The sequence below is a fragment of the Daucus carota genome, chromosome 2 (assembly GCF_001625215.2).
Source record: "Daucus carota subsp. sativus chromosome 2, DH1 v3.0, whole genome shotgun sequence".
In the NCBI taxonomy this organism is placed as follows: Eukaryota; Viridiplantae; Streptophyta; class Magnoliopsida; order Apiales; family Apiaceae; genus Daucus; species Daucus carota.
The window spans coordinates 25,363,993-25,373,097 of record NC_030382.2 but is presented as its reverse complement, the minus strand read 5'-3'; the positions used below and the strand labels follow the sequence as shown (position 1 = coordinate 25,373,097).

Below are 9,105 nucleotides of genomic sequence, written 5' to 3'. Positions count from 1 at the left end.
TTCTCAAATTTGCCAAAGAATCCACCTTCATAGTAAGAGCCTTTAGCTGAGCAGCTATGGGTAAAGTAGCCTCAACATCCAGAATTCCTGCTACCTTTCCCTGATGAAGATGCTGAGTAGGATTCTGATATTCATTCGCAGCCATCATCTCGATCAACTCATAAGCCTTATCATAGCTCTTAGCCCATAGAGCTCCACCTGATGCTGCATCGAGCATCGGCCTCGATTGAGGTCCCAATCCATTATAAAAACAATTAATCAGGCATACCATTATGTGGGCACTTTCGAAGCATCTCTTTGTAGCGTTCCCGATCTTCACAAAGAGTTTCACCAGACTGCTGAGAGAATTGAGTTAGCATTCCTGATTGCAGCTGTTTTGGCCATAGGGAAGAACTTAGTGAGAAATTTCTGAGCCAAATCCTCCCATGTCGTAATAGATCCTGCAGAAAGAGAATGCAACCATCCCTTAGCTTTATCCCTCAGAGAAAATGGGACAACCTCAATTTGACGGCATCTTCAGTAACACCATTGAACTTGAAAGTGTCGCAGATCTCAATGAAGTCCCGAATATGCATATTAGGATCCTCTGTCGGAGAACCCCCAAACTGCACTGAGTTCTGAACCATCTAAATATGCTCCATTTGATTTCGAAAGTGTTGACCTGAATTGCTGGCCTGACAATGCTCGACTGAATGTCATTGATTTTCGGCTCAGAGAAAGCCTTAAGAGCCTTAGTATCATTCGCTTCTGGTTCACCCATTGTAGTACTCACTATTGTTTCTGCTTTTGCCAATGCTTCCTTACGAGCCTGAGAATGTGTTCGTATACACGTCACTCAAGTACATGAAACATACACAAACGAAATAAAAGTGAGAAAAGAATCCAAGTTAGTGAAATTTAACAACCACTGATGACAAGCACATAAACTAAAATATAACACCGAGTTTGTGACGTCCCGAACCTGGGGTTAAAGTTCTGGAGCCACTAACAAAATTAAAACACAAATCTGAAGTTTATCTAGCAAATATAATTAAGTTCACACGACAACCCCAACAACAGGATCTTTATCAGGTTAAGTATGTCACAGGTTTACAACTTATAACAGAAACATAACAAGATGTGGGACAATCTCCACATGAGATTACACCATATCCCTCAAAACCAACCTACAGAAATATCTAGATAAAGCCAGAAACCTAGTTTAGATATGACTCCATCTGCCTGAAACTACTTGAGAGCTACTGAGCCAGAACGAAGAGCTAGAGGAACGTCCTGGGCTAATCCTACGGCAAGAAGGGCGATTGTGATATATCTGAAAAGGGTTAGTAATAAACAAAACAAGGGTGAGCTCAGGAATGCTCAGCAAGTGCTAGAATATTCAAATGTACGGTAAACAGTAAGAAAATTGTGATGTAAACAAATCAGTAAGTAAAGCTGTATAGTAAAACGAGTATGGAAGCAGCATAGTAAAACGTAACAGTTCAAAAAAATAGTTTAAAATCAACCACTATCTGCTTTTCAAATCAAGTTGAAGCCTCTGCTTCTAAATCAAAAGCTTTTCAAATCAATTTGGAAGTAACCCTTCCTCTAAAAGCTTTTCAATTCAAATAGGAAGTCCCCCTTCCTTTAAAACTAAAATCCCGAACCTGTTTACATGTTGGATTTAGATAAGACGCAATGGTCTGCGAAAGATGATCAGTCCTTCACAGGCCCCAACAATACCTAAACACATTAGATAATGTTGAACAATAATATCCATGGATTCACATATACAACCAGATCTGTTAAAACTTGGGACTGGCGCCTCAGCCACTTATTAACCGTACCAAATGCCTTACAAAGTTCGAGTAGTTTCCAGCTTTACATTTCAAGAAAAAGGTTTATTCCCTCAGAAGTATACTTATAACATATAAGCTTGAAAGGAACTAAACCGAGCTGTGAAAATCATTTATAAATATTTTGAAACCATGTGTACCAATTTGGCAAATTCAACCTTTCAAATCAAAACCGTACTTATATCATGCATTTGAAATAAGTAAAAGTTTTAAGGAAAGTACACTTGCCTGAGCTGAGCAAAAGACACAAGGTGTGGAATACTACTGCTGTCGGGAACCTACATAATTTAAAAGACTATATCACAATCGAAAGTCTTATTTTCAATATCCTCAATTAATAGGCTACCCTTCATTACATAATAGTTTTACATTAGCACGTAATACCAAATTTGATCACATAGCACGTAATCCTAAACTAAAGTTTTAATAAAATTTTGGCAGCATTTCCCCTATACATAGGTCTCTACCAAAATAACCAAACACAACAATCAAGCCAAAAATTCAATCTCCAACCAAAATGTGTCAACCAAACTCCATTTCCCTTTCCTCCTTTTATAATATTCGAGTACTCATAAATGAATATTATTACCATTGAAAAATTAAAATATCAAAATACTCCATAAATTCGATTGTAACATCTTAATCAATTTCCTTCTTTTAAATTAACAAAAATTCGAACATATATATAATATTAATAATTTGAATTTTTCGAATTAATATCATAAAATCGAAATCATGCAAATTGAAATTTAACTCTTAAATTCAAATATATATTAGCCTCTAATCACAACACAATTTCCACGTAATCACATAAAAAGGCTTAGCAATTCCTCTTCTATTTTTTTATAAAAGCCGATTATATACACATATATATAAGTAGTTTAAATTTTTAATTTAAATAACCACACAATCAATATTCCCTACAAATAATTCAAAATGAAGTACCACAATTAGAATATCATAATTAAAATTAATTTGATAATAATCTACTCACACTTATCATTAATCATGTATATAATCGCATAGCCATTCAATTAAAACATAAATCATAGATCAAAATAAAAATAAAGATATTAAAGAAGAAGGTTCAAATTTATACCCCTTGAAATCAGAAATTCTTGAAAATCACTTGCGGAATTTGTCCTAAATACTCCCCGCACACTTGATTAAATATGCAAGGAAAATGTGTGGTGGTTTTGGAATTTTGTAAAATAAAAGAAAGGAAAAGAAAAGAAATGGGAGAGGGGATCTGGAAAGGGAAGAGGGGAGAGAGCCGAGAGGGAGGGAGCAGAGAGGTGAGAGAGAGAGAGTGGAGTGGTGTGAGGTGTGTGTGTGTGTGTGTTTTTTTTTTTTATATACAACTAAGGACACTTGTCCTACATGCATCTCACCACATGGGTGAGTCATCCCCACATTAAATCTGGTTGTGACACTTGTCACTAATGCAAATTCTCAGCTTCCAAAAGATGCCAAGTGTCCTTGGCTCGTGTTTTATCATATTTCGTTTCGTTTTTAACGTAACAATTACGATATGCAATTTATTCGAAAAATCATCTAAAAATCACGAAACATTTACCACAGCTAGATAATATTATTAAAATCTTATAAATAAATTTTCAGAATTGTTAAATCATTTTTGGATATTTTTCAAATTTTGAAAGTTTAATACAAAAATATTTCACAGAAAATCCAATTTTTATCAAAACTCATATTTCAGAATTTTTAAAAGTCTTAAAAATAATTATTAACATTATGGAACCTTAAAACGAATATTTGAAATTATTTTTGTATTTTTCATAATTCATTCTCTAAAATATCAATTTTCGGAAGTTCACAAATAATTATTAAATAATTGAAGCAAACTACTACAATTGTATTTATCCACATAAACACATACGAGTAACATGTTAAGGTCGCATAACACAAAATTTTCACTCTTAACAAATAATCACATAATTATCATTTATCATTTAATAATCTAGCACAAAATTACGAGTCGTTATATCCTTCCCCCCTTAAGAAGATTCTGCCCTCAGAATCTGACCTAGTCAAATAAATGAGGATATTTTTCTAGCATCTCACTCTCTAATTCCCAAGTAGCCTCTTCTACTCTTGGATTTCTCCACAATACCTTAACTGTAGGTATCGACTTATTCCTAAGCACTTTCTCTTTTCTATCGAGGATTTCAATCGGTTGCTCGATATATGACAGATCAGGTTGAATCTCTAAAGGCTCATACTCTATCACTTGAGTTGAATCTGAAACATATCTCTTCAACATCGACACATGGAACACATTGTGAATATGGCTCAGGTGAGGAGGCAACCCTATCTCATAGGCAACACTTCCAACTTTTCTCAAAACTTCATATGGTCCAATATATCTGGGGCTTAGCTTTCCCTTCTGGCCAAATCTTACTAATCCTTTCCATGGTGATACTTTTAACAGTACTAGATCTCTAACTTCAAACTCGACTTCCTCCCTATGAAGATCGGCGTACTTCTTTTGTCTATCTTGAGCTGCGATCAATCTTTTCTGAATAAGTTGAACTACTTCCTTGGTCTGTTGTACTAATTCTGGTCCAACTATCTGTCTTTCTCCAACTTCTTCCCAATAGACAGGGGATCTACATTTCCTTCCATACAAAGCTTCGTACGGTGGCATTCCAATGCTGGCATGGTAGCTGTTGTTGTAAGAGAACTCAATCAATGGTAAATGTTCATCCCAATTTCCCTTGAAATCCAAAGCACACACCCTCAGCATATCTTCTATTGTCTGAATCGTTCTCTCACTTTGTCCGTCGGTCTGAGGATGATATGCGGTACTCATTTTCAAATCAGTCCCCTAGCTCTTCTGAAATTTTTTCCAAAATCTTGAATTGAACCTTGGATCTCTATCAGACACAATCGACACCGGAACTCCATGTCTAGACACAATCTCATCTAAATATAACTTAACAAGCTTATCCAAAGGATATTTCTCACTAACTGGAAGGAAATGCGCCGACTTAGTTAATCTATCAATAATAATCCAAATAGCATCATGTCCCTTCTTGGTTCTTGGCAATCCTACTACAAAATCCATGGCAATCTCTTCCCATTTCCATTTGGGAATTTCTAAAGGTTGAAGTAATCCGCTGGGTCGTTGATGCTCTGCTTTAACTACTTGACAGGTGTGGCACTTACTAACCCAATCAGCTATCTCCTTCTTCATTCCTGGCCACCAAAAGTTCCTCTTCAAATCTTGATACATCTTGGTACTTCCGGGGTGTATAGAGAACTTTGAACTATGCGCTTCTCGTAGAATCTCCGTCTTCAATTCTGGTACGTCAGGAACCCATATTCGATTAGAGAATCTAAATATCCCTTGTTCATCCTTTTGTGCACCAAGTTCTTCTCCCTTCAATACATTTGATTCCTGATTCCTTGCTCCCTCTTGGTATTTTTGAATTCTTTGTATCAGTTCTGGCTGAAAGGTCATCTCATACAAGCTTGCTTGAGCCATTCCTGGATTGCATACTTCAATTTTCAACTTCTCCAAATCTCTGACCACTTCTTCCGCCATCACCATTATATTTAACCTCTCCTTCCTACTTAATGCATCTGCTACCACATTGGCTTTACCGGGGTGATAACTTATAGTACAATCATAGTCCTTGATCAATTCCAACCACCTTCTCTGTCTCATGTTCAAATCCTTTTGGGTGAATATGTACTTTAAACTCTTATGATCCGTATATATATCACACTTTTCTCCATACAAGTAATGTCTCCAAAGTTTCAGTGCAAACACAATCGCCGCCAATTCCAAATCATGCGTTGGATACTTCAATTCATGTGCTTTTAACTGTCTGGACGCATATGCAATGACTTTATCATGCTGCATCAACACACAGCCCAACCCTTTTGAAGAAGCATCACTAAAGATCACAAAATTTCCTCTTTCATCGGGCAATGCTAACACTGGCGCGGTCACCAACCTTTCTTTCAATTCTTGAAAACTCTTTTCACACTTATCATCCCAATTAAACTTCTCATTTTTCCTTGTCAACTTAGTCAAAGGTGCTGAAATCTTTGCAAAGTCCTTAACAAATCGTCGGTAGTAACCTGCCAATCCAAGGAAACTTCTTACTTCTGTCGGCGTCTTAGGTTGTTCCCATTTAGCTACAGCTTCAATCTTTGCTGGATCTACTTTTATACCATCCTTACTTACTATGTGGCCCAAAAACTGAACTTCCTCCAGCCAAAATTCACACTTCGAAAATTTGGCATAAAGCTGCTTCTCCTTTAGTCTTTGTAAAGCAATCCTCAAATGTTCCGTGTGTTCCTTTCTTGTCCTTGAATAAATTAAAATATCATCAATAAAAACGATCACAAACTTATCCAAGTACTCCTTAAACACCCTATTCATCAAATCCATGAATGCCGCTGGTGCATTAGTTAATCCAAATGACATCACTAGAAACTCATAATGTCCATATCTAGTTCTGAAAGCTGTCTTCGGTATATCTTCTTGTTTGATCTTCAACTGGTGATACCCGGACCTTAAATCAATCTTTGAAAAACAAGTAGCTCCTTTAAGTTGGTCAAATAAGTCATCAATCCTTGGTAGGGGATACTTATTCTTAATGGTCAGCTTATTCAACTCTCTATAATCAATGCATAGTCGCATGGTCCCATCTTTCTTCTTTACAAACAAAACTGGTGCTCCCCATGGTGACACACTTGGTCTGATCACACCTTTATCCAATAATTCCTGCAACTGTTTAGCTAATTCCTTCATCTCTACGGGTGCCATGCGATACTGTGCCTTGGAAACTGGTTCTGCTCCTGGAATTAACTCAATTGAGAACTCTATCTCTCGGTCTGGGGGTAATCCAGGTAATTCCTCCGGAAAAACTTCAGAAAACTCATTTACTATTGGGACCTCTTCTAATTTAGGTGCTTCTTTTTTAGTGTCTATTACATGAGCCAGATATGCCTCACATCCTTTCCTTAACAACTTTTGTGCCTCTATAACGGTTAAAAACTTTTTCTTTTGCTTCTGACCTTTAAACTTTACCTTCTCCTCTTCCAACGTGCTTAATACAACCTCCCTATTCTTACAATCTATCTTAGCCTTACGCTGAGACAACCAATCCATTCCCAATATAACATCGAACTCCCCTAACTGAAAGGGTATTAAATCTGCCCAAAAATACTTCCCTGATATCTCTATTCTACATTTCGGACAGACTTTACTTACGGACACTCTATCACGGTTTGCCACTTCTATAATTAGGTTTTCCCTTAATGCAATTATCTCACAATTCAATTGACTAACAAATTTCTCAGATATAAAAGATTTTGAAGCTCCAGAATCAAACAACACCTTAGCATCTACAGAGTTGACAGAAAGCGTACCTGCTACAACATCTGCTTCCTTCACGGTCTTCTTCCTGGTCATCTTAAAAGTCCGAGAAGTGGCTCCCTTAGTCTCTGAAGTCCCCATCGTATTTACCTTAGCATCCGCCATCCTTGGGGCTAGACAATCTTTTTTCATATGTCCCAACTTCCCACAATTGAAACACTTGACCTGATCCCTCTGAATTTTCTTGGTTGGACATGCATCCGCATAATGCCCTTTCTCACCACATCTGTAGCAAGTGACATTAGGCTTATTACACACCCCTGAATGGTTCTTTCCACAACTAGCACACTTTGGAACTGGGGGTCTTGAGTTGCCTGGCTGATTTTGGGGTAAGGGCCTATTGAATGGTCGGTTTAGGTTTTGCCCCTGACTTCTGAATCCGAAATTCCTATTCTGGGGAGTTTCCTTCCTCTTCTGAGACCCCATATTCTGACTTCCTTCTCCAACTTCCGCCTTTCTCTTCTTAGCTTCCTTCTCCTTTTCACCCATCTTATGTTCACCTTCAATCACCATCGCCGTCTGAACAACCTCTGCATATGTCCGCAATCTCAATGCGGCAACTCCAACTCGAATATCCGATCTCAATCCTTGCTGAAACCTCTTCGCCTTTTTCAGATCCGTATCCACATACGAATCCACAAACCTTGCCATCTCCACGAACCTTGCCTCATATTCCGCCACACTCTTATCACCCTGCTTGAGCTCCAAAAAATCCAACTCCATCTGATTTTGAACATGTTCCGGAAAATACTTTTCCAGAAATAGTTCAACAAACCTATCCCATTCTATCATTTCCTCTCCTTCCAAACCTTTTGCTGATTCCCACCAATAATTAGCCTCATTCTTCAGAAAATAACTCGCATAATTTGTCTTATCCTCTTCCTTTACTTTGGCCAATCTAAACGCTTTCTCTATTTCTTTCAGCCATGCTCTGGCCTTGAAAGGATTTGGAGAACCCTCAAACTCAGGAGGTTTCGCTGACTGGAAGGATTTAAAAGTACCTACTAGCTCAACCCCTTGCGGTTGTTGCTGCCTCTCCTGTTGATGTTGAATATGCTGCTGTTGCTGCTGTACCATATTAGCAGCCTGTTGTTGCAATAATTGCATTATCTGATTCATAGTTGGGTTAACCGTCTCTTCCTGATTCTCAGGATCAGTACGGGTTGCTCTTTCTGTTGACATTTTCCTGCTAACATCACAAACAACATGTTGAGCAATTTGCTTTCTGATTTTAAAAATAATGGTATCTATGTACCTACATACATATAAGTTTTTGGAAAAAGCAAATTTACAGCTTCAGAGGTTATTTGTTAGTTCACAAGTGGTATACAAAATATCAACAGTAAGACAATACAATATACCAGTTGTGAATAACCCAAATGAATACAAGATAATAAACAACAAGCATGCATCTAAATAGATCCATGATAGAGTACAACAGTCTAACAGCTCAGGTACATACCAGAGTCAACTGAGTATAAATAATGTCTGAACAACAAGTACAACACCAACCTAAATGGGGATGCCATAGTATACTATCATCCCTCTCAACAGCCATAACCTCTAACATGACTCTAACCACTGCCTCCGATCAATCCTAGCTCAAATACTAGTCAATCTATAAGTCCGCTACACTGCACCGCCCTAGTCTTTAGAATAATATAGGGGCGAATCCCTCACGTTAGAATATCGGGAGACAGAGTAGCCTCTCCCTAGAAAGGTCCAAGGGCACACGGTCAAGATGATCAACGAGCTCTGGACTGTGCTCTCGAAGAAGAACTCGGTCAACAATTATTAGAATACCGATTGATGCCAGGGTCAGCACCACTAAACCTTGACTAGATCTCACCGAACAACTCC

General features: G+C 37.8%; 1 non-coding gene across 1 annotated transcript; it reads left to right on the top strand.

Moving 5' to 3' along the window:
* Positions 1 to 264: 264 nt before the first annotated feature.
* LOC135150989 (small nucleolar RNA R71) lies at positions 265 to 369 on the top strand. The gene has a single exon (XR_010289441.1). It is a non-coding gene; the product is annotated as a small nucleolar RNA R71 (small nucleolar RNA).
* Positions 370 to 9,105: the final 8,736 nt, after the last annotated feature.